We start from the raw sequence: 26,117 nt of genomic DNA, 5'->3' as shown, positions 1-26,117 counted from the left end.
TCCCTGTCCACCACACACAGGAACACCCAGCATGTGCTGTTTATGGAGACAAACCACTGAAAGACAGACCTTTTAGCCTTTTCTCTGTCGATCAGTTCCATCTATTTACTCTGGTGGGGAATGGCTCACTACAAGCCTGGTTGAACTATTCCACATCCTTATGAGCAAAATATACAAAATTATCAAGATGCTCAATCTGTTATGTTGCAAAATGGCACCCTACCCCCAGATGAGCACTTGTTTTTTGGGGGTTTTTATTTTGTTTTGTTTTGGTTTGGTTTAGCAACTAATTTCTGAATTAGTTTCCTCTCCTTTCACTGCTTTCATTTCAAAGCTTGAGAAACTTTCAGTGGGGGAAAAATAGGCATTATCCTTAAACAGACACCCTGAAACAGGAGCTGGAATTGGCACTAAACACGCTTTCTATCAGTGTGATATCAGCAAATAGTGAAGGGGTTCACGGTGGCCAAGAAACTTAACAGTGACTTCTGAGAAACACAGAAAATAACTGTCTGCATGTCTTGGGTTAAAGGCAGCTCAGCACAGTGAAGACAGTGCCTAGTGAGCCATATCTCAGATTCTCATTAATTCCTGGTCACGCATGGGTCATGCTCTGGAGAAATCTTGAACTCTGGTTAATGATCAACATCTCAGACACAAACTGGCAAACTTTCCCATTTGTGATTGTATTTTAAAAATAATCTTTTATCTACTAACATAAGAATTGGTCTGTTTCCCACTCCTGTCACTCTAGGGAAATGCTTGTCATGGGTAAGTGCAGGAGGAAGCAGGTGATGAGCAGACACTAATGCAGTATGCATCGGAGACCTTTCAGGCAAAGGTAACCATCATTAATGCCCCATCTCATCTGAGTGCATTAATTGGCTAATTAACTAGTCTCCCTGCTTTCTGGAGTTAGCTAGTACTTAATCCAAAGCTTTAACAGGCAGCGTTTGGCTCCAGCCGCAAGGCCAGGGAGCCAGCAAACCTCAGGAATGGTGCCGTTAGCTAAAACTCCCATGCTGAGATCCTTAACATCAAGTAGTATTCAAGGGAACCCCAGAAGGTATAGTGTTCAAACAAACCAAAGACTCATCTTTTAAAGTGACTCGTGTCCATTTCAAGGGGAAAGAAATGTAAATTGATGACCAGCATAGTAACATATTCTACCTCCTTAGGAACCAAAGAAATAGACAAAGGGAGTGGAGGTGGGTGGCACACTTTCTGGGTTCAGTTACACAGGCTCTTTACAGAGCCTGCGGCCCCAGCCTTCCTCCCAGCCATCCAACTGGCCTGACCTTTCAGGAAAGCAATTTGGTAATCGGTCTGAAGATTCTTTCCAGCAATCTGCCCTAAAACAAAAATTGGAAGCAATCCAAATCTCCAACCTCATGCATTAAATAAATTATAGAACACACATTGACAAAATGGATTCATATAAATATCTGCAATCAATGTTGGCTGATCAGCCAGCACTTCATCTGTCAGGTTAAGCAGAAGATGCAGCATCTGAGGCAGCTGAATATATAGTAATAGGTTGGGGACACACACACACACACACACACACACACACACACACACACACACACACACTGGCACCAGCATGTGGAAGAAAACACACAAACGCATTTGGGACTGTGTCGGGGTAGCTGCATAGGTGTTTCTTTCCATACTGAATTTTATTTTTCAAACCATTCACAGCACATTATTCCTGACAGTTGGAAAAGAGTCTGCGGGACCCAGGGAAGTGCAGAACTGCCCCTGGGGAGTTCCTGGAAGGATGCCCTAGCTCTTCACCTACCTGCTTCTTCCTAAGTGTGTACAGCATGAATTTCCCTTCCCTGCAGGGTCTGCAGTGAGCATCTCTCTCTAACTCTATGCAAACCAACCCTTCCCAGTCACTTTTTTTGCACTTTTATGATGCCAAAATCTATGAACACAACAGTAAATATTTATGGCTGATATTTGCTGCTTCTAAAAATACCCAGAAGAAAAGTAAGGTCTCATTACAAGTCCATCACTTTCTCTTATTGCTGACTTAACTAGGGCTGGATCTCCTGCAGCCAGGCTGACAGGTGCCAGCGGCACCCAGGCTGGCGCCTCCTTGTTTCCAAAGAGCCGGGGACTGGACCTCAGTAAAAACCCCACTGCTGACTGGTTCCACACCTGTGCAGCAGCTAGACAAGAGTAACCAAATGTTACATAAATCAGTGAACTGGGAGTACTAGGAAGCCCCCAAGCCAGTTTTTCTACAAAAATCAGATTTAATGCCTTATTTTAGATTTAAGACAAATTAACAAGCTGAAATGTGACATAGAGGGGACAACAATTGAAATATTTAGGAAAAAGAGAGTAAAACTCTACATGGATTCTACACTAAATGCTTTCATACACTGCTAAATTCTCACTGCATGACAGAGAGGCCGACATATAGGATTCCATGAAACCTCTGCATGTTCTATCAAGTTGGGCAAACAGATCTCTATAGATACACTTTTATGGAAAACAAAAACAACCTTTGGAAAGTGAAATTCCCAACTGTGGACTTTGAAAGTATGGTGAATACAAAGGGAAAAAGATTAATCTGTGGCAGAGAAAGCCAGCACCCATCACCTTGACCTAGTGGCCAAGGTCAACAGGCCTTGTGCCTAGTCATGTTGACAGGAGGAGGTGACCAGAGGGGCAGGAGTCTCCTCCCTGCAAAATCCCAACCCATGTCTAACGTATGAACACCGGGCCAGCCCCAGCGGAAGCACTTTTGAGGAGACACCTCATCAATCCCCCTGAAAGCTATCGGTGTCAGAAAATCCAAGTCTGAAAAACTCATGGGCTAGAGACCACTATGTGGTTGCCCTTCACCAGTACCCCAGCCTCTGTCACTCAGGATGCTACCTTCTTCTTGCACAAGCCCTTTCTGCTTCTGTTATCCTCAGTTATTTATCCCCTGGGCAAATGTTGGGTACCTGGCTCAGTAAGACCTGAAAAGCAAGGAAAGAAATTTCTTCAAGGAGAGAGAATCTTGCCTATCTGGACCTCAGCTGCCATGTCTGAGAAAACATGGGCATCCTAAGATACTCCTGAAGCTTCCCTTTCAATTTTGAAATCTCAGGATCTTATGAAAATATTCAGGAGGCCAATCCAGAATGTCCTAACTTCACAAAGTAGTACGAGCACTCACCAGGTTCAAGAGTTCAAATCCGACATGCTTCAAAGCACTCTTGAAAAAACTGATTACCCTTCCCACGCCTTTGTCTCCAGTGTCCTGTCTCCAGGATTTCACAGAGCTACCAAACAGGACCCATGGAATGAAGGACTTTGGTGCTGCAAGAGTAATTTGTGGCCACTGTCAACTCATGACTAAGAGATAAAAGCTTGTAAACTGTGGGGTCCTCTGGATAAGAGCTTGATTACTACTATTTTCTAAGGTAACTCTGCCCATGAACTGGAAAGACAGTTATTCTATTGCTTCATTATTTTGAAAAAGAAAAGGCATCAGTTCCTACATGTCCTGGGGCACAGGCAGCACATGGAGAGGTGACTCTAGACAGCGATTTGGAAATGAATGGACGACAGAGAAGGTTCAGAGACACAGGGCACCTCAGAGGCTTGCTGTTCTCAAGCCTGAAGGGACAGGAACTATTTTCCGGCCCAGATCAGAGCTCAGCACATAGAACCTGCGTTTGAGGCTTTCTGATTAGCACAGTGTTGCGTAGCTGAGGGAGACTATCTGTGGGCTCTTGTGGTTTGGAGCGTGGCTGCACAGAACCAGTGCAGCCATCCCACTTTTCTTACAGTTTAATCATGGTCTAAAAATATTATGGAAAATTCTAGAAATAATTAAGTTTTAAATGCACATCAGCATGATGAAATTTTGTGTGATCCCAGGCTTACCTAGCACAGGAAGGGTCTCTTTCTGTCCGTATCTTCCCTACTGATTACAGCTGTGGGGATCAGTGTTATCCACGGTCTGAGGCACCCATTCACCTGAGTTCTTGGGTTCCCACTGTGGGTGAGGGGAGAAGACTGCTTTCCCCACAGATTTCTGGTAATGATTACTGTCTCCAACGAGTCCTTCTCTAACCATAACACCAATTTACAGGAACAAAAAAGGAAAGCGGGTTGTGGCAGGCAACATCATAGATGGTACCAAAGGAGCCCTGTCCATTGGATTCCCACTTTGGTTCAGCCTGTTCCACATTTACCAGAGCTGGTGCAGAACTGGGTGGCAGTCACAGCATGCCACTTGCATGTGGAGTCCAAAGCACAGAGTGGGTTCTCTGGCCCCAGATGTCTTCAAAGACCGCAACCTAGGCTGACACCTTGACTGTGACCTACCAACAGGGCTCTCAGTCAACAGCAGCCACCTGGACTACACCTGGATTCCAGACTTCAGGTTCTGTATGAGACCATCAGGCACCTGCTGGGTTGGGTAATCTGTCCCACAGCAATCAGCAGCTAACAAATACATTCCTGTCTAAGTTGAAAGGAGAGAATGCAGCACTGGAAGCCCCTCCCCAATCCATCCCTGCCAAGCAAACGGTTATTACTGAGGTCTATCTGCCTTCAGGCAGGCACACAAACACAAACAAAAGACTCAGCAAGAGGAATGGATCCATCTGGTCATCAATGATGTGTCTGCTATTGATAACACTGAAATCTACTAGGGTCATCATCTACCTCTCAGATCCAGAAAGCAGAGGGACACACGTCCCTGCAGCCTGTTTTTCCTGAGTTTCTTGGCTAACCACCTGCACCTCCAAATGGTAATAAGTGACATTTTTATTAGATTTGAGGAAAGTCTCCACCTCTTCTTGATTTACTGTGAGGCCAGTGCTAACTTCCTCTAATTTATTTCAGCAAATTCTTGACAGAAAGATATGAGAAGCTCTTCCAGCACCATGAGGAGCAGGTTTCTCTGTAGTACATATACCTCTGTGGCTCTGAATGGCTTGGCCCATACCACAAAACGGAATGGACTCCCCTGCTCCCCACATAGCATGATTCCAACCTTGTTTGGGCAGCTCTTCCAGGAGAGATAGAATAGATGGACACACATGCTCATGACCTAGGACCTAATAATCACATCTGACACAGTCCTCACTGTCACCCCTGCCATGGAAGCTGATCCTCCAGGGCCTAACTCTGTTGCCTGAAGGAGGAACCTAGTGACACCACACCTACTTGACCCCTGCTACTGTGCCAAGCCACTGACAACAAGAGAGGAAATGCCAAGGTCGCAGATTCTTCTGCCCACTCTGACACTTCCAAATGTGGAGCATTTCCCGAGAAAACACTGGGTAGTACAGTTCCCTGCAAGAACTGACTGTCTTGAATGAGATCTAGTGCAGCACCCCAAACTCCTTTGCAGGATGATTCCTCATCAAGAAAATCATGTAAATGTTTTTGGAACATTGAACACAGCTGTTTGCAGTCTCCCTGTTTGAATATCCACCTTGTGTTCTTTGATACTGTGATTTGAGGAACTATTTTCAAGAAGATAGTGTGTAATCTACTAGCAGGTGATTTCTTACTGTTATGTTTTTTTGTTTTGTTTTGTAGTTCTGTATTGCGTGTACCCTTACGCCGCTTTGGTTTGTTTTGTGTTTTTCTCTTTTTCCTCTTAAATTAAAAAAAAAAAAAAAAAAAAAAAGAAAATCATGTAAGATCTATGGAAAGTACCCTCCCCCCCCAGCAACCCAAAGCAAAAGGGTCATGTTGCTTCTGTTATCCCTGTTGTGACTAGAACAGCATCAGGGCTGGCTCCAGTCCCCAGCCTCAGCCCCACTTGGGTGAGCGAGCCTGGCTAAACCCTTGTCTCCTGGACCCATGCCCTTACCAGGCCAGCGTATGCACACACAGCATTCCAGCCGTGTAGCCATGTGGAAAGACAGACCCAGACCAAAATGCCCCGAGTGCACACAACTGAAATCCACATGGCAGGAAAGTCTACGTGCTGCTCTGCACCCATGAAGTGGAGAAAGTACTTCCCCAGGAAGCAACACTACAGATAAACTCATGCTTGGTTGACTTGAAAACTTTAGTCAACAGGATTATTTGCAGTCTTTTGGCAACATACAAACAAATAAAAACAAAACACCAAAATCTCACCACATTAATTGTGACTTCCAAGCTGACTTTGGACCTTTGCACTTGATTATTCTCTGGTGGGTAGAACATGGAGGGGCACGTGAACCTCTTGTGGACCCTATGTCTGGAGCTTTGCTGCATTCACATGTTACTCTTACTGGAGACAGAGATGTGTCACAGAGATGTGTCATTTGAATTACTTCAGCTGCTCTGCCAATGGCCAATGGCCCATAGGCATGGGGCTTGCCTAGTCAGGGAGTTACCATAGGGTAAACACAGGAGTCTGGGAGCAAGGCGGGTTTTGGGGGGACCACTGTGAAGGATAGAACTGGGATTTCCCCACCCAGTGACAAGCTGAGAGCATACTCCACAGAAACAGAATTGCAAGTTAGAGTTGGGTGGGCCCCTGATCTAACATGACTTGTGTCCTGAAGAAGATGGCCACAGAAAGGAATAAGAAGGGAGAATCAGACATGCCCAGGGAGAACGACATGTGACAGGAAGCAGAGATGGCGCCATGTGGAGCTAGAAAGAGACAAGAGAGGGCCCTTCCCCTAGAACAGCAATGGTGAATATTTTAGAGCTTTCGGTGCTAAGAGCCACAGGCATGCCACCTCTGCTCTAGCAGGGCTAAAGGGAGCAGGACTATGGTGATGCCCCAGCTGGACCGCCCAGCCTCCAGAGCTGAAAGGGAATGCATGATCTAAACTACCCTGTGAGTGGTCCCTGCTTCTGGCCATACTAGCATCTGACAACCACTAGCACAGGAATCCTTAGTGCCTCTTGCAGAGAATTGCAGATAGAAAAAGGCTCTTCTGATGGGTTCCTACAAGATCGAAGATTAGGGATTAGCTGTTTTTATTTTGCAGTTCTGGGCTTTCCCACTGAACATTTCCACCATGACCCAAAGTGGGTTTGAACTTTGTTCCTCTTGCCTCAGCTTCCCACAGTGCTGGGAATACTGTGTAAGTACCAGTGTACCTGGCTGGGATTAACTATATGGGTGATTACCAAATGTCCACAAGTGCACACATGTACATAAGCACATCTGTTTAGAGTACTGACATCTCTGTGCATATCCAAACAAGCATTTGAGATGGTCGTCCGAAAGACAGAGGTGGTCAGTGGTTTTAGATCCATGAATACTGGAAACAATGGTTTAACAGGGCATCAGAGACCAAGACTCCAAACCACATAGCAGATGAGAAATCATTACTATAATGAGCTCTTTCTCCATTCTCAGCAATGAATCCTCTAGAAGAATTAATTCAAAATTCAAAAAGGCTGAAGATGTAGCTCACCATTTTGGTTTGATTTGTCTGAGCAAGAGCCTGGAGTCTAGCCCAGTACCAAAAGAAAATATTTGAAACAGCTTCTCTTAAAGGAGAATGACACATTCATGGGGAAGGACAGCAAACAGCTCAAATCCCCGAGCACATAATTCACCTGCTTTTAGGCTTGCTTTTGGGATGTCTGAAAAGTAAATACACCCTCCTTTACTCTAAGATTTTTCCATTGCATCTTTCAAGGCTTTATGCACAAGGGCTTCTGAGTCACAAGAACTGACTGAAGAATGCCAGCTCCACGTGGATTCACACAAACATTTCAGTATTTAATGGAGAACTGAGTCCTAAGTTTGCTCATAGAACTTTGGTATGCTACTGCCCCATGTCTGAGTTAACCCAGATTAATTATTAGAAAATATGAGATACTTAAGATCCTTGAGACTTTCCTGATATTTCCAAAAGGGAGAAAACTCATTTCATCACCATTTATTAACTAGCATATGTTATGTCTGGGTCATAAATGCCCTTCACTGGCCATGTGGTTGAAGGCTTGCTTGGCCACTAGCCTATGGCACTCTGAGGAGAGTGTGGAACTTTTAGCAGGCAGGGCTAAGTAGGAGAAAGTTATGACACTGAGGATGTGCCCTCCAAAGGAACATGGGACCCCAGTCTCTTCTTCTCTCCCTCCCTCCTTTCTCAGCCACCACGAATTGATCAGTTGGCTTCACCATGGACTAATGCTCTCCCTCACCCTGGACCCATGGACTGCACCCTCCAAAATCATGAACCAATATAAACTTACCTTCTTTAGATAATTACCTAAGGTGTTTGCTACCATGACAGAAACTTAACTAACAGCATACACTGTCTTAGAACTGAAATTCAGTGAGCTTGTACCTAGACAATTGAGTCAGCTCCACCCACCCTTCATCATCCCATTGGGAGGGAAAGAAAATTGCCTCTTCAGTTAATTAAGCAACTGCCATTAAAGCAATTACATGTTAGTACTGGGAGTGTAGCTCAATGGTAAAGCATGTGATTACTTGCACACACAAGAACATGGGTTCAAACACTGCTATCTCTTATATGTATGTGTCTTATATGTGTATGTGTACATGTATGCATACAGGCATATCCAAATATACATGCATATACACACAGGTGTTCAATTTCAAAGCCACCCAAAAGAGATGAGTCTAGCACTTGGCACTGCAGTGGATGTGACCGCATGGATCCTAGTTCATAACGTCCCATGACAAAGCATCCTGAGCCACATGGTCTCAGAATTGACAAGGATTGCCAAGGAGTAAGATGTATGGCTGAAAACGACTCAGTGTTGCCAAGCAGCTAGAAAACTGATGGCCAACTATGCTGAAATTTGGACACTCCCTTTTACTAAAAAGGAATGTGAAGTCAGGCATGTTGATTCATGCCTGTAATCTCAGCATGCTAGGGGGTCTAGGCAGGAAGGTGGCCAGTCCCAGCAATTTAGAGACTCTGGCTCAAAATTTAAAAATGAAGAGAGCAGGGACTGTAGTTCAGTATGAAGGCTCTAGATTCAATTTTCAACATCACAGATAAAAAGTGTTGAGGGCAACAAGGGAAGGAAGAGGAGAAAGACACAGCCAGGATCTGAACTTGAGAATCACTCATTTCATCATTCTCTGCCTTGAAGGCACATAACTCCATGAGTAACACAGAGAGAGCCATGCCAGAGTCGCACATAATTGAGTAACACAGAGCCATGCCAGATAGCTCTACACTTGACAACCAAAAATAGCACAGAGTACCACTCTTCTTATAACCACTGCTATCAAAAAGACAGTGCTTGCATGAAATCGGCAAGGAAATGAAGCAAAACCAAAGCCTGCTGTAATTATAGCCTTGATCTCCCACAGCCCTTCAGTTAGTGTATTAGTGCTTTGGGGAAATGCATACACAGGGGTGATTTACAGGGAGCCTTCTTGCTCCAGGGAAACTGCTCATCCTTACCTGAGTAGGGGCAGGGATGGTAACAGGGATCACACTTCCAGGCCAGCAGATGGGTGTGCCTCAGTGATCTGCTTGTAGAAATACACACAGAGGAGCTTGGGGTGCCCATCTGCAGCTAACTTTTGGAACTCAGAAAAGCAAGAGTTAGTGGCTATGAAGTTATATAGCAGTGCAGCGGGTTCACATTATGCAGTTTTTGATTGAATTCTGCCTCCTTTTGCTGGTTTACATTTCTCTCAACGGGTCACCAGGTGGTCCATTTGGATACAACTATTTTCATTTGAACTTCTTAGCTTTTTTTTTTCAGGGTAGAGATAAAGCCCAGATATTCCTCTGTAATGACTGAGTTCACATTCCTGGGATCAGATTGTTAAATGAATTAGTCGCCAAATGAGAAACTATATACAGTATGTACATTACAATGTTCAGAACCAAGAAATGGTCCCAGGAAAATCTGTTGACCTTGCCTTTCTGTGCATCCCCCTTACACACAATACTGTAATGTATACCAGAACATATAACTCAGAACTGTAGAGGACAGTACAGTCAGCAAAAATTACAGTACTATATGGTAGAAGAAGCTGTCATATGGCCATACCACCCTCCTGTTCTTCCGATGTAAGTCCAAGTGTGGATCCTAAGTCTTTTAAAAATTTTTTTATTTAAAGAAAGACAAAACAAGATAGAAAACAGGCAGAAAAAGTACATACTTTCAAAGACAAGAAATAAACAGTAATAAATCACTAGCTGATGTATACATATTGTCCCCCTATAAATAGTTGTTCAAGGTACACAAGTGGAACATATAAATGGGATTTCAACCAGGGAGACTGAAAACAGTTCTGTTCAACTATCCAACAAAAACTAAGTATTATGGCTATCAATTCTATACACTTAGACATGTACGCATTTATCCATATCTTCATTTATGTTGAGACCTAACAGAGCATATTAGATTAAAATCCTTCTGAACAAAGATTAATACTATTGCTGGATTTCACATCATAACACTCCAGAATCAGGATTGGGTCCTGCAGTGCCACTTTCTTTCTTTCAAAGTATTTGTTCATTTCATCATGTGTCATCAGATCAGTGCTCATAAACTGTTTATAGGTTTTATGTAAGCATGAGTCTTAACATGTATTTCTATCCTTTCTATGTTAGAGGGAAAAACATAACAAAGCAAGGCAGAACTAAACTTTTTCCTACAGATATATAAGACTAAAAAGCATATAAATCTGTTGTATAAGGAGTTCTATCCTGGTCACTGTGCTATTTCTTATCATCAACAGAATTGGCTATCTTAATCATAATTGAGCATATCAGTACATAATAGAATTAACAGAAATACAACTTTATAGATAGTATAGAGCTATGAAAACAGGTAGTAATCAAATCAGAATGGATATCATAGTGCATTGTCATTTTCAGTATAGTTGTCTGTACTCAATTTGTTGCCATCAACCTTACAGTTTTGAATAAAATCTATCAATAATAAGCAGCAATCAAGCAAGTCAGATTTATCTAAGATCAGTCATGATATAACAGTATAAGTCATACAGGGATTCTGATTGAGTTCATAGGGAATTAAAGATGTCCCCTATGCTATGTACAGCCGTCCGTGCCCCTCAGATCCAATGCTTGGATACAAACTAGGACAGAAGGAGTTCCAGTCAAGCAGAGTAGTGCGAGTAATAGGGGTTTTAATTCCAGATACACTATTAGCTATATCTTCTGCTGTTTTTTTTTTTTTTTGAGGACTATTCCTCTCTTTTACTCCCCCAGAATGAACTATGTATTTTTGGGTTCCCCCAACACTCACGGATTTGTATTGGGGGTGCAACCTGCTATTTACTTAAGTGTTTCTGAACTTTCTCACTCTTGGGCTGGATTTCTAGTTATATTTCTTCATCTCTTAAAGCCTGCCTGTTAACCTATCCACATATACTGGTCTAGTTACCCCTATTACTCTCTGGTGCCCTATCACATTGAGTTCCATGTTCTCATGTTTGATTTTGGTCCATATAACCTTCTTCAGGCTAATTATATTTTCTATAAAGAGCCTCTAGTGGACCCTATCAATTGATCCACTCTGCCTGCTATTCGCTACTTTTTCTCTGAAGTTCGGGTATCTAGGCCATCTCTATTAGAAATTATGTCCAACCTTCTCTTCCTCACTTCTGTTGAGCTCTTTTTCTGTCATTGGTTTTCAGTTTGTCTTCTTCATTTCGCCTTCTGCTCCATTCATTGTGGCCTCTCTGTTACTGTTTATTGAATCTTGTTATTTTTCTCTTTTAGAATATCCTGCAGTATTCTCTGTAGAACTGAACTGGTGGTTGCAAGTTCCCCTAATTTCTCTTTATCCTGGAAGCACCTTGTTTTTCCAATTTCTAGGGACAGTTGTGCAAGATATATCAATCTTGGCTGGTGGTTACTATCTTTCAAATCTTGAATTATTTCCCCTCATGCTCTTCATGATTTGATGGTTTGTGCCAAGAAATCTGCTGTAATTCTGATGGGTGTTCCTTGTAAGTGATCTGTTTCTTGTCCCTGATGGCTTTTAATATTCTGTTCTTATATTGGATTTCTGGAATTTTGATTATTATATGTCTGGGTGTAACTCTGTTAGGGTTGTAGGTAGCTGGGGTCCTGTATGCTTCATACATCTGAGTATCTTTACCTTTTACTAAATTAGGAAAATTCTCCTGAATTATTTCTGTGAGTAGCCTTTGTAGTTCATTTGTTTGTGTCCCTACTTCTTCCTTTACATTCTTAATTCTTAAGTTATAGATCCTCTTATCATCTTCTAGCCTTTGTATTATTGATGTTTGTTTCCTTATTTTTAAAAAGTTTTTCATTTCATGCTTCCACATTACAAATCTGTCCTCCATTTCACATAATCTATCCTTAGTTTCTTTCAAGCTGCTATGCCAGCTTTCAATAGAGCTTTTAGTTTCCTAGTAATCGCTTTGAACCTGCTTCATGTATTCTATTTTTTCTCTATTTTCTCATCAAACAATTCTTCCCTTTTTTTCTGTTCTTTCCATCCATTTTTTTCTTGGGCAGTGCTTAGCAATTCTCTAACTATTGTACTTATATCTTGCTTTACTTTGTCAAATACTTCACTTTTGAACTTGTCTATGAGGTTCCGGAGATAGTGCTTTAAGTCTGTTGGTGCCGTGTCTGAGATTGCATTTTTTTCTGTCCTCATTCTCTTCTGCATTCACCTTTCCTGGATCAGTGTTCTCAGGATTGGGGACTGAGGACCCTTTCTTGTTGCTTCCTCTTCCCATACTTTTTGTTCCTTCCATACAAGCGAGTATAGGAGGCCCAGTTTTTTTCTCTTTGTCAGTTACAGTTTGCTTGAATTGCGCTGGCTAGGTGTTCCCACCCACTGCAGTGTACTGGGAGACACAGACCTGGGCAGCCTATGCAGAGCCCGCCCCTCCAGGTCAACCTACTGAAGGCTTCTAGGGTGCACCTCCAGTGCTGGGACCTGGTTTGGACTAGCCTGCTGGGTCTTAGTCCCCAGGTCAGGTGCTCCCACCAATCCCACTTGAGAGGGGAATATGTGACTGAAGTCACTGCAGCGCCCTGTTCCAGCTAGTCTGCCTGGTCCCAGAATGTCCTCTGTTGGAGCCTCCTTATCTATGGAGGAGGCCCCTGTTCCTCTCACTCACTGCAGATCGATGCAGGGCTCCCTGACAGTCCCGCTCTCAACTCTGTTTGCAGATTCCCACTCTCAGAGCTTTCAAATCTCTCTCCCTGCTGACCTGATTCAGATAGAGCAGTGGCAGGGAATTCAAATCGCAGTTCCCAGAGGCGCGGGTTTCAGCTTCAGTGCTGAGATTGTATCTGTTCCGGTTATAGCACTGGGATTGCTTTTCCAGTTAGTTTCTCTCAGCTTAGTTCATTCTTGGGTCAGCAGGGTATATCTCCCCCTACTTAGGACTCTCCACACCACACCATACCTGAATTCTAAGCTGGTTGTCTCAGAGAGCCTGCGTAGCTGCTGTTATCTATCCGCCATGTTCTCTCCTCAGACCCTAAGTCTTAACAGCATGCTTTGGTCGTGAGTCTGAGCAGTTGTTCACAAGGTTAAGTTGTTAAACCAGGAATATCTGGATTACAGTGGCCTTCTATCACTGGCCTGCACCCCTGGTTCTTATCTTTTTTTTTGATACCGGGGATTGAACTCATGACCTTGCACTTGCCAGGCAGGTGCTGTACCACTGCGCTATATTGCCAGCCTGGCCCTTAAATTTTACCCTTTTTAAAAATAAAATTCTGTAATTTTGATGGCAAAATACAATGAAATAGACTACTAACTATATACATCTCCTCACTGTGACAAACCCTTGCCTAACTTGCTCTATATTTCTAGGCTATTTGGTTCATTTGAAAGTTCTTTTCTTTTCTTTTCTTTTTTTTTTTTTTTTGAGTCACTGCAAGCCTCAAAAGAAAACTCCATATACACAGACTTGGGCAGTTCGAACCCTTGTTGAGGTCAGCTCTAAACAAGTGTGCATCCTGTCCAGAATCTAGCTATCAGCATCCCTGCATAATTCATGAAATGCAACAAAAACTCAAGGCCAGGGAGTGGCAGGTCCCAACTGAAAAATGTGTTTCCTCGCCCTGCCACAGATTCCTCCATGGACAGCAAAGGTGGCCACAAGGACCTACTGTGAGATCAGCAGTGAAAGGAGATACCCCTATGGCATGTGTGTTATCCTTCCCCTATTTTGGCCACAATCTATGTGTGGGCTGCTGCTGCTGTGCTCACTCCAGAGACTGGGGTATCCTGCCCTGAAACACTGATTCCTGACATGGTTCTCTACTCCTGACTTTTGTTAGTCAAGTGTGCAGGCCTGGCCCATTGAATTATCAATTCCAAAAGCTCCTCTGGATAAACATCAATATCTCCATAAAATTCCAGCAGGAAATGTGATGCCCTAGCTGAGCATCCCTTGCTCCCAGGCAGAGGCTGAACTCTGGACACAGGTGGCAAAGCGTTAAGGCCACCAGGCTATACTGGGGTTCTGTCTGTATTCAGGCTGGAGTTCTCTGTGTGGGTTCTAAAACCTTAGGTTCACTCCCTGTCTTGTGCCCAATATGGTGCCTGGTACCCAAGATGGACCGATGCTGGTAGCTTATGACCCAAATGCCATACAAAGTGGCATGGCTTCCCAGGGTTATGGGCACAAAGTAGGTGGCAATGGCCCTGTTTATGATTTTATCATGTTTCCATCAGACCAGCTGGGGTGAATGAGCACATGGATTGTTACTTCCAGTGAAAGGGCACTTCTTCCTCTATTAAAAAGGGAAACTGTACATCTCCAGGGTACAAACGCTGTGCCATGCTTTGTTTGAATATCCCATGTCTCCCAAGTTCTGATGCAGGAAGCTAACCCTGAAGGTGATGGACATGGGAACTCCAGGGATCCCTCACCATTGAGATCAGTGCCTTTTATCCAGCAGAGATCCCATGTAGCTCCCTGTGCCTTCCAATATGTGAGGGCACAGCAGGAAGGGGCAGTCAGTGAGAGGATGGGCTTTCCCTACACCCCAAATCTGCCTTGACTTCAGGCTTCCAGCTCCTGGAACTGAAGTAATCAACTTGTTATTAAACCAGTTTAAGTCATTTGGTTACAGCAACCCCAAAAGATGAAGACATCATGCTAAGCTAGGATGACTGTAGGTTCTGCAGACTAAGTTCATATTGCCCTGCACTGGGCTTGAGGGGATCTGATTTATTTTAATTCTTTATATGTTTTAGGCAAAAGTCCTTTGTCTGAGGGACAGTTAAGATTTTTCCCAGTTTGTGGGTTTTCTTTTCACTATGTTGATTTCTTTTGATGGACAGAAACATTTCAATAAGAGGTGTTCCCAGTTAATGATTCTGGGAAGAATTTCCGGTGCGGTTGGAGTCCTGTTCATGAATTTCTACCTATCCCTATTTCTTCAAAGTTATTACTTTGTCTCCAAATAGATTTAATGTTTCTGTTTTAATATTCAGATCTTTGATCCATTTAGATTTTAATTTAGTACACGGTGATAGGCATGAGTCTAGTTTTAACTTTCAGCACATGGAGAGCCAGTTTTTCCAATAGCATTTATTAAAGAGACTGTTGTTCTTCCAGTGAACCTGTCTGGCCCCTTTAATCAAGGTTGCTGAGTGTGTTTGTAGTTGTGGTTGTATCTTCTAATCTATTCCACTGATCTTTGGCTCTGTTTTGATTCCAGTACCATGTTGATTTTACTACTGTTGCTTTGTAGTATAACTTCACGTCAGGGATGGTGATGCCTCCTGCCTTGCCTTTGCTGCTGAGAATTGCCTTTGCTATTCTAGGTCTCTTCTGGTTCCAGATGAATTTTAGGAATGATTTCTTGAGATCTATGAGGTATGTTGATGGTATTTTCATTGGGATTGCATTGAATATGTATAAGAGTTTTGGGAGAATGGCCATTTCACAATGTTTGTTCTTCCTATCCATAAGTAAGGGATGTCTTTCCATTTTCTTACATTGTCTTAAATTTCTTTTTTCAGTGATATCATAATTTTCCCTGTATAGGTCTTTCACTTCTTTTGTAAGAGTAATTCCTAAATATTTCATTTTTTTGCTTGCTAGTGTGAAGGGTATGACTTCTCTTATTTCTCTCTCTATGGTTTTGTTGTTAGTATATAGGAATGTTACTGATTTTTGAGTATTGATTTTGTATCCAGCTACAGTACTGAATTTATTTATTGTATCTAGGAGTCTTTCAATGGAGTTTAGGGGGTCTTCTATGCAAAATATCAGGTCATCTGCAAACAATCATATTTTAATTTCTTCTTTTCCTCGCTTTACCCCTTTTATTTCTCTCTCTTTGTCTAATTGCTCTAGCTAGTATTTCCAGTACTATATTAAATAGGAGTGGTGATAAAGGACATCCTTGTCTTGTGCCTGATTTTAATGTAAATGCCTTCAATTTTTGGCCTTTTAGTATGCTACTGGCTGTTGGTTTGTCATAGATGGCCTTTATTTTATTAAGGTAAGGTCCATTTCTTCCAATTTCCTATAAGGTTCTTATCATAAATGAATGTTGGACCTTATCAAAAGCTTTTTCTGCATCTATGCAAATGATCATATGATTCTTACCTTTGGCTTTATTGATATGGTGGATTACATTTATTGATTTACATATGTTGAACAATCCCTGCATGCCTGGGAATAATCTCACTTGGTCATGGTGTATAATCCCCTTTGATGTTTTGCTGCATCCTATTTGCCAATGTTTTATTGAGGATTTTGGGATTTGTGTTCATTAGGGAGATTGGTATATAGTTCTCTTTTTCAATTGGGTCTTTCTTAAGTTTTGGTACTAGAGTAATATTTGCTTCCAGAAATGACTTCAGAAGGATTGCTTACCTTTCAATTTCACTGAAGAGTTTGAGGAGAGTCAGCATTAAGTCTTCTTTGTATTTCTTGTAGAATTGTGAAGTGAATCCGTCTGGGCCTGGGCTCTTCTTTGTAGGTAAGGACTTAATTACACTTTCAATTTCATTAATAGAAATTAGGTTATTCAGCAGTTTTACATCTTTTTGACCTAGCTTTGATATTTCATATGTTTCTGGGAATTTGTCTATTTCTTCTGTGTTATCAAACCTTTGAGAGTAGAGGTTTTCAAAATAGGTGTTGATGATCTTCTGCATTTCTACAGTCTTTAGTGATTTCACCTTTTTCATTTCTTATTGCATGAATATGAGCTCCCCCCCCCTTTTAAAAATAAAGTTGGCTACGGGCTTATCAATTTTGTTTATTCTTTCAACAAATTCTTTGATTCATTGATTCTTTGGATTATTTTCTTAGTCTCTATTGCATTAATTTCTGCTCTGATTTTTATAATTTCCTCTCTTCTTTTGGCTTTGTGCTTTACTTGCTCTTCCTTTTCTTGATGTTTGAGGTGTAACATCAGGTTGTTTGTTTGTATTTGGTGTTTTCCTGATATGGGAACTCACATCTGAGGACAGCTTTCATTGGATCCCACTGATTCTGTTCTGAAGTTGTATTTGTATTTTCATGTTGGTATTGCTTTATTTCTTAATTTCCCCTGTAACCCACTGATTACTCAGGAGTGTGTTATTCAGTTTCCATGTGTTTATGGGAATTTTGCAATGTCGCTTATCATTAATTTCTAATTTCATAGCACTATGATCTGATAACATGCAAGGGACAATTTCAACTCTTGTGCATTTATTTAAATATGTTCTGTGAGCTAATAAATGGTCTATTTTAGAGAATGACCCATGTACTGCTGAGAAGAATGTTTATTCTGATGTTGTTGGGTGGAACACTCTGTATATGTCTATCAGGTCCATTTGTTAATAGTTGTGATTCAGTTCAGTTATTTTTTTCTGATTTTCTGTCTGGTTGATCTGACCCTTGGTGTCAATGGTGTGTTAAGGTCTCCTGTTATAATTGTCTTACTGATAATTTGATTTTTCATTTCTGTTAATACTTGTTTTATATAACTAGGTGCTCTAGAATTTGGTCATATATATTTAAGATACTTATTTCTTCCCATTGAAGTTTTCCCCTAATCAGTATGTAGTGATCTTTATCTCTTCTGAGCATTATTGGTTTAAAGTTCATAATGTCTGCAAATAAAACAGCTACTCCTGGTTTTTGGCGGGGGTTTCTGTTGCATGAAGTATTGCTTTCCATCCTTTGACTTTCAGTCTGTGAGTATCTTTTTGGGTGAGATGGGTTTTTTGTAGACAGCATATGATTGGATTTTGTTTCTTGATCCATTCTGCCAATCTGTTTCTTTTAATTGGTGTACCTTTTACATTAATGGTTATAACTGTTATATGTTGGTTTATTGTTGACATGTTATCTTGCTGCTGTTGCATCTTTAACTTTCTGTTCTGTTTAATCATCTGCTTTGCTTAGTGGTTTTTTCCTAAGTGTATCTAAACTCCCTTTCAATATTCTTTGCAGGGTTGGCTTGGTGATTCTGAAGTTCTTCAGCTGTTGTTTGTCATGAAAGTATCGTATTTCTTCATCGATTTTGTACACTTTTGCAGGTTACATCAGTTTAGGTTGGAAATCATTTTCCTTTAGGATTCTTTAATACTTCCCTGAATGCTCTTCTTGACTTTATTGTTTGTGCTGAGGAGTCTGCTTAGATTCCAATATTTTGGAATATTCCTTATTATTCCAATATTCCAATATTCCTTATTTTCCTTTATAAGTGATCTGTCTTTTCTCTCTGACAGCTTTTAATAATCTCTTCTTGTGTTGGATTTCTGGGATGGTGATTATTATATGTCTGGGTGTAGTTTTATATTGGTTATGACTATTTGGAGTTCTATATGCTTCACTGATACTGATGTCAGTTTCTGATCTCATGTTTGGGAAACTGTCAGCTATTACTTCTCTAAATATCTTCTACATATCCTTTATGTTGTCTCTTCTTTTTCATAAATCCCTATCAATCTTATGTTGTTTTTCTTTGTGTCATCTTGCACTTGTTGAATTGTTATTTCCTGGTTCCTTGTTATTTTTAAAAGATCTTTCCTTTCCTGTTCACTAACTGCAATCCTGTCTTTGAGATCTGAAATTCTATCTTCACTTTCATTGAGGCGGTTTTTACAGCTTTCAATGGAATTTTTGATTTCTTGTATATCTCTGTGCATCTGCTTTATGTATTCTGTTTGTTTCTTATATTGCTCATCTATGGATTCTATCTTTTCATTTAGTTCCTCCAATTTTTTAACTGTGTTTTCTTTAGATATATTCAGCATCTCTTTCATTTCTTTTATCGTTTCTTCTTTTACCTAGGAGATTATTTCTAGTTTGAATTCCTTTCAAGCCTCCCGGAGTAACTTATTTATTTTAGTTGATTTTTTTCCTGATATTTGAGGTGTATGGCTTATATTTTCTTCTATATACATCACTTGTAAGGTGTCTTCAGATCGGCTTAGGTCTGAGGTTGTAATTTGGTCTTGTGTTTTGTCATTTTCCTATATTTCTGTTTTTCAAGTATTTCAAGTGTTATTCCAAGGCTTCTCCAGAGTCTGTTGGAAATTCTCTTCTATGCCCTCAGCTCCTGGGATCTTGGCCACCCAGTTTCCTGGATTGAGCCAGGATCATTGGGAGTGGAGGAGACCAGCTCAAGACATGCCAAGGTGGTCCAGTGCAACAGGAAGCCATGAAGTTTCCTGTCTGGGCCAAATGAGGATCCCAAACTAGCTGGGCTTGCAGGAAGGTGTGGGGGGTACTCATCCCAGGCCGCCCAGCATCTCCAACCGATGGCAACTGCTTGCTTAGAACTCTAGTGTTGATGTGTGTGCAGAGGAGGAGCTGGGCAGATCTGAGGTGCCCTCACCGGCCTCTCTGCATGTCTGGAGGACTCTGGATATCTCCGCCCAGACTGCTGGAGTTCCCCCAGGCTTCCAGGTGCAGTGAAGGGGAGAGGTGGGTTTGAGGCTTCCACATCATCCTCCCCATTCCGGTTACACTTGGAGAACTGCTGAGCTCCCGACGGGTGGGCTGGCCCACACTATCAGCCTAGCGCAGCCTGTTTAGCTGCCGCACCTGGCCATCGGTGTGCAGAGGAGGAGCTGGGCAGATCTGGGGTGCCCTCACCGGACTCTCTGTGTGTCTAGAGGACTCTGGATATCTCCGCCCAGACTGCTGGAGTCCCCCTAGGCTTCCAGGCGCAGTGAAGGGGAGAGGTGGGTTTGAGGCTTCCACATCAGCCTCCCCATTCCAGTTACACTTGGAGAACTGCTGAGCTCCCGACGGGTGGGCTGGCCCACACTATCAGCTGAGCCGAGCCTGTTTAGCTGCCACGCCTGGCCATCAGTGTGCAGAGGAGGAGCTGGGCAGATCTGGGGTGCCCTCACCGGCCTCTCTGCATGTCTGGAGGACTCTGGATACCTCCGCCCAGACTGCTGGAGGCCCCCCAGGCTTCCAGGTGCAGTGAAAGGGAGAGGTGGGTTTGAGGCTTCCACATCAGCCTCCCCATTCCAGTTACACTTGGAGAACTGCTGAGCTCCTGACGGGTGGGCCAGCCCACACTATTAGCCAAGCCCAGCCTGTTTTGCGGCTACGCCTAGCCATCGGTGTACAGAGGAGGAGCTGGGCGGATCTGGGGTGCCTACATCGGCCTTTCCGTGTGTCAGGAGGACAGTGGATATCTCTGCAAGCAGGGAGGGTCCACAGGTTCCTGAGGCACCGCGGCCTGTGGTGAGTACCCTAACCCGGCTACGATTGAAGAACTGTGGAGCTTCCAAGGGGCAGGTGGGCGCACAGTGTCCCTGAGGCCCTGCTTGTCTGGAACTGCGGAGTTCTGAGCAGGCAGAGGAGGGCCACTGGTTCTGTGGCCCAATGGCTTGGGGTAGCATGGTGCCAGAGTCTCAGTAGCTCCAAACATAGAAGGGGATTTTCAACAGATCCTGAGGAAGCTTTCAAATAACACTTGAAACACAGAAATATAGGAAAATGACAAAACGAAAGACCAAATTACAACCTCAAACATCCAGTCCATCTCAAAAAACCCTAGGAGCAATGTATATAGAAGAAAATATATCCCATCCACCTCATATATCGGACACAATAGCTACTGAAATTGACAAGCAACTCCAGGAAGCTTTAAAGAAATTCAAACTCGAAATAATCTCCCAGATAAAAGAAGAAATGATAAAAGAAATGAAAAAGATTCTAAATATATCTAAAGAAAACACAGATAAAAAATTGGAGGAATTAAACAAAAAGATAGAATCCCTAGACAAGCAATATAAGAAACAAACAGAATACATAATGCAGATGCACAGAGATATACAGGAAATAAAAAACTCTACTGAAAGTTGTAAAAACTGCCTTACTGAAAGTGAAGATAGAATTTCAGATGTTGAAGACAGGATTGCAGCTAGTGAACAGGAAAGGAAAGATCTTTTAAAAATAACAAGGAATCAGGAAACAACAATTCAACAACTGCAAGACAATGCAAAGAAGAATAACATAAGAATAATAGGGATTAATGAAAGAGAGGGAGACAACATGAAGGATGTCAGGAGGATATTTAGAGAAGTAATAGCTGAAAAATTCCCAAGCATCAGATCAGAAACTGACATCAGTATCAGTGAAGCATATAGAACTCCAAACAGTCACAACCAAAATAAAATTACACCCAGACATATAATAATCACCATCCCAGAAATCCAACACAGGAATAGATTATTAAAAGGTGTCAGAGAGAAAAGACAGATCACTTATAAAGGAAAACCTATGAGAATCACAGCAGACTTCTCAGCACAAACGATAAAGTCAAGAAGAGCATGGAGTGAAGTATTCCAGATCCTAAAGCAACATGATTTCCAACAAAGACTGATATATCCTGCAAAACTATCATTCAAAATAGATGGTACAATTCGATACTTCAATGACAAAGAACAGCTGAAGAACTTCATGACACCAAACCAACCCTGCAAAAAATATTGAAAGACAGTTTAGATACACAAAGGAAAAAACCACTAAGCAAAGCAAATAATTAAACAGAACAGAAAGATAAAGATGCAACAGCAGGGAGATAACATTCCTACAGTTATCCAGCATTTAACAGTAATAACTATTAATGTAAATGGTCTCAATGCACCATCAAAAGAAACAGAACAGCAGAATGGATCAAGAAACAAAATCCAACCATATGCTGTTTACAGGAAACCCATCTAACCCAGAAGGATACTCACAGACTGAAAGTCAAAGGATGGAAAACAATTATTCATGCAGCAGGAATCCAAAAAAAGGCAGGAGTAGCCATTCTGTTTGCAGACAACGTGAACTTTAAACCAACAATGACCATAAAGGACAAAGAAGGTCACTACATACTCGTAAGGGGAAAACTCCAAGAGGAAGAGATAACTATCTTAAATATATACGCACCAAACTCCAGAGCACCCAGTTATATAAAACAATTATTAACAGAAATAAAAACTCAAATTATCAGTAACACAATTGTAACAGGAGACCTTAATACACCACTGACACCAAGGGACAAATCAACTAGACAGAAAATGAGCAAAGAAATAACAGAACTGAATCACACCTGTGAACAAATGGGTTTGATAGACATATACAGAATGTTCCACCCAGCAACATCAGAATACACATTCTTCTCAGCAGTACATGGATCATTTTCTAAAATAGACCATATATTAGCTCACAGAACATATTTAAGCAAATGCAAAAGAGTTGAAATCATGCCTTGCATATTATCGGATCATAGCGCTCTGAAATTAGAAATTAATGATAAAAGATACTGCAAAAATTCCGCAAACACATGGAAACTGAATAACACACTCTTGAGTAATCAGTGGGTCACAGAAGAAATTAAAGAAGAAATTGAACAATACCTAAAAGAAAATGAGAATGCAGATACAACTTACCAGAACCTGTGGGATGCAATGAAAGCCGTTCTGAGAGGAAAATGTATTGCACTGAGTTCCCACATCAGGAAAACAGAACGAATACAAATAAATAACTTGATACTACACCTCAAACAGCTAGAAAAAGAAGAGCAAGTCAAGCCCAAAGCCAAAAGAAGAGAGGAAATTATAAAAATCAGAGCAGAAATCAATCAATAGAGACTAAGAAAACAATCCAAAGAATCAACGAATCAAAGAGTTGGTTCTTTGAAAGAATAAATAAAATCAATAAGCCCCTAGGCAACCTTATTAAAAAAAGGGAAGAAAAAGCTCAAATTCATGCAATAAGAAATGAAAAAGGAGAAATCACTACAGACCCAATAGAAATACAGAGGATCATCAACACCTATTTCGAAAACCTCTACTCTCAAAAGTTTGATAACACAGAAGAAATAGACAGATTCTTAGAAGCATATGAAGTACCAAAGCTAGATCAAGAGGATGCAAAACTGCTGAATAACCCAATCTCTGTTAATGAAATTGAAAATGTGATTAAGTCCTTACCTACCAAGAAGAGCCCAGGCCCAGATGGATTCACTGCAGAATTCTACAAGAAATTAAAGAAGACCTAATGCCGATACTCCTCAAACTATTCAATGAAATTGAAAGGGAAGCAATCTTTCCTAAGTCATTCCTGGAAGCAAATATTACTGTAGTACCAAAACCTGAGAAAGACCCAACTAAAAAAGAGAACTATAGACTGATCTCCCTAATGAACACAGATGCAAAAATCCTCAATAAAATATTGGCAAATAGGATGCAGCAAATCGTCAAGAATATTATACACCATGACCAAGTGGGATTCATCCCAGGAATGCAAGGATGGTTCAACATACGCAAATCAATAAATATAATCCACCATTTCAATAAAGCCAATAATAAGAATCACATGATCATTTCTATAGATGCAGAAAAAGCCTTCAATAAGGTCCAACATTTATTCATGATAAGAATTTTACAGAAAATTGGAATAGATTGTCTTTACCTCAATATAATAAAGACCATTTATGACAAACCAACAGCCAGCATCATACTAATTGGCCAAAAATTGAAAGCCATTACTTTAAAATCAGGCACAAGACAAGGATGTCCTTTATCACCTCTCCTATTTAATATAGTACTGGAAGTACTAGCTAGAGCAATTAGGCAAGAGAGAGAAATAAAAGGGGTAAACATAGGAAAAGAAGAAGTTAAATTATCATTGTTTGCAGATGACATGATACTCTACATAGAAGACCCTCTAAACTCCATTGAAAGACTCTTAGATACAACAAATGAATTCAGTAATTTAGCTGAATACAAAATCAATACTCAGAAATCAATAACATTCATATACATGAACAACAAAATCACATAGAGGGAAATAAGAGAAACTACACTCTTCACATTACAAGTAAAAAAACTGAAATATTTAGGAATTACTCTTACGAAAGAAGTGAAAGACCTATACAAGGAAAATTATAATACATTGAAAAACAAATTGAAGCTGATCTCAGAAAATGGAAAGACATCCCTTGCTCATGGTTACGAAGAACAAACATTGTGAAAATGGCCATTCTCCCAAGACTGTTATACAGATTCAATGAAATCCCAATAAAAATACCATCAACATACCTCATAGATCTAGAGAAATCACTCCTAAATTTCATCTGGAGCCAGAAGAGACCTAGAATAGCAAAGACAATTTTAAACAGCAAAGGCAAGGCAGGAGGCATCACAATCCCTGACTTGAGGTTATACTACAAAGCAACAGTAGTAAAATCAACATGGTATTGGAATCAAAACAGAGCTGAAGATCAATGGAATAGATTAGAAGATACAGCCACAACTACAAACACACTCAACCACCTTATCTTTGTAAAGGAGCCAAGCAGGTTCACTGGAAGAACAACAGTCTCTTTAATAAATGGTGCTAGAAAAACTGGCTCTCTATCTGCCGAAAACTAAAGCTAGACCCATGTGTATCACCATGTACTAAATTAAAATCTAAATGGGTCAAAGATCTGAATATTAAAACAGAAACACTAAATCTATTGGAAGACAAATTGGGTAGAAACCTTGGAGACATAGGAGTAGGTAGAGAATTCATGAACAGGACTCAAACTGCATGGGAAATACTTCCCAGAATCAAAAACTGGGACCACTTCTTATTAAAAAGTTTCTGCATGTCAAAAGAAGTCTCCAGCATAGTGAAAAGAAAACCCACAAACTGGGAAAAGATTTTAGTGAACTCTCTCTCAGACAAGGGACTCTTGTCTAAAACATATAAATAATTAAAAAAACTCAGACCCCCAAAATTCAAAGATCCAATCTAAAAGTGGGCATCTGAGATTAATATTACTTCTCAGATGAAGAAATACAAATGGTAAATAAATACATGAAAAAATGTTCATCATCTTTGGTCATTAGAGAAATGCAAATTAAAACCACACTGAGATACCATCTCACTCCTGAAAGAATGGCCAGGATCAAGAAAACCAACAACAACAAATGCTGGAGAGGGTGTGGGGAAAAAGGAACTCTCCTACACTGTTGGTGAGAGTGTAGACTGGTGCAGCCTTTGTGGAGGTCCGTCTGGAGATTTCTCAAAAAGCTGGGATTGGAAGTCCCATTTATTCCAGCTATTCCACTTCTAGGTATATTCCCAGAAGAACTGAAAGCATCAAACCACTGTGATATATGTGCACCTATGTTTATAGCAGCACAATATGTAATTGCCAGATCTTGGAAACAACCCAAGTGTCCATCAACTGAGGAATGGATAAAAAGGTTATAGTATTTCTATACAATGGAGTATAACTCAGCTATAAAGAAGGATCATATTGAGATATTTATCAATAAATGGGTGCAGCTCGAGAGCATACTCCTAAGTGAAATAAATCAATCTTGCATGTGTGAATACCGAATAGTTTCCCTAATGTAAGTATTGGTTCAAATATATAAAAATATGTGGTAATCATGATTCCCCATTATGTGGCCTTGATGCCTTATAAAGTTTTCACTTATTAATTGGAAAGACTTTATTCTGGGCTTCTTGATATGGAAATATTTGAAGCTATAGTATATAAAGTTTTATTCAAATATTTCAAGGAAAAAGACAGATACTATGGTAACTACTATTAAGTCGGGTTATCTGGTGGTGAAGCACTATTTTGCTGAAACAATCATGCTTTGACCTGTATTGTTATGTTGTTATGTCCTCTTTTATCTCAATCTCTCCCTTATTCATTAAAAAAATTATTGTTATTTTTTATGGTTTTTTTAATTAAGGGAAAAAATTT

General features: G+C 40.9%; 1 protein-coding gene across 8 annotated transcripts in view; it reads right to left on the bottom strand.

The window, feature by feature from the left end:
• The window catches only part of LOC134470265 (F-box-like/WD repeat-containing protein TBL1X), a 221,116-nt gene that overhangs the window by 84,296 nt on the left and 110,703 nt on the right, over positions 1-26,117 (bottom strand). For 3 of the 8 annotated variants that reach the window (XM_063244472.1, XM_063244470.1, XM_063244476.1), the window contains exon 3: positions 24,451-24,502. The exons of 4 other annotated variants lie outside the window; for them this stretch is intronic. The gene's annotated coding sequence lies outside the window, so the exon portion shown is untranslated. Of the gene's footprint in view, positions 1-9,365; positions 9,434-24,450; positions 24,503-26,117 lie in introns of those variants that run through there. One more of the 8 variants, XM_063244473.1, reaches the window with a different exon arrangement.

The sequence above is a fragment of the Cavia porcellus genome, unplaced genomic scaffold (assembly GCF_034190915.1).
Source record: "Cavia porcellus strain 051 isolate PalLab524CR breed Dunkin Hartley unplaced genomic scaffold, mCavPor4.1 scaffold_61, whole genome shotgun sequence".
In the NCBI taxonomy this organism is placed as follows: Eukaryota; Metazoa; Chordata; class Mammalia; order Rodentia; family Caviidae; genus Cavia; species Cavia porcellus.
This window is presented reverse-complemented; position numbering and strand designations above follow the sequence as displayed.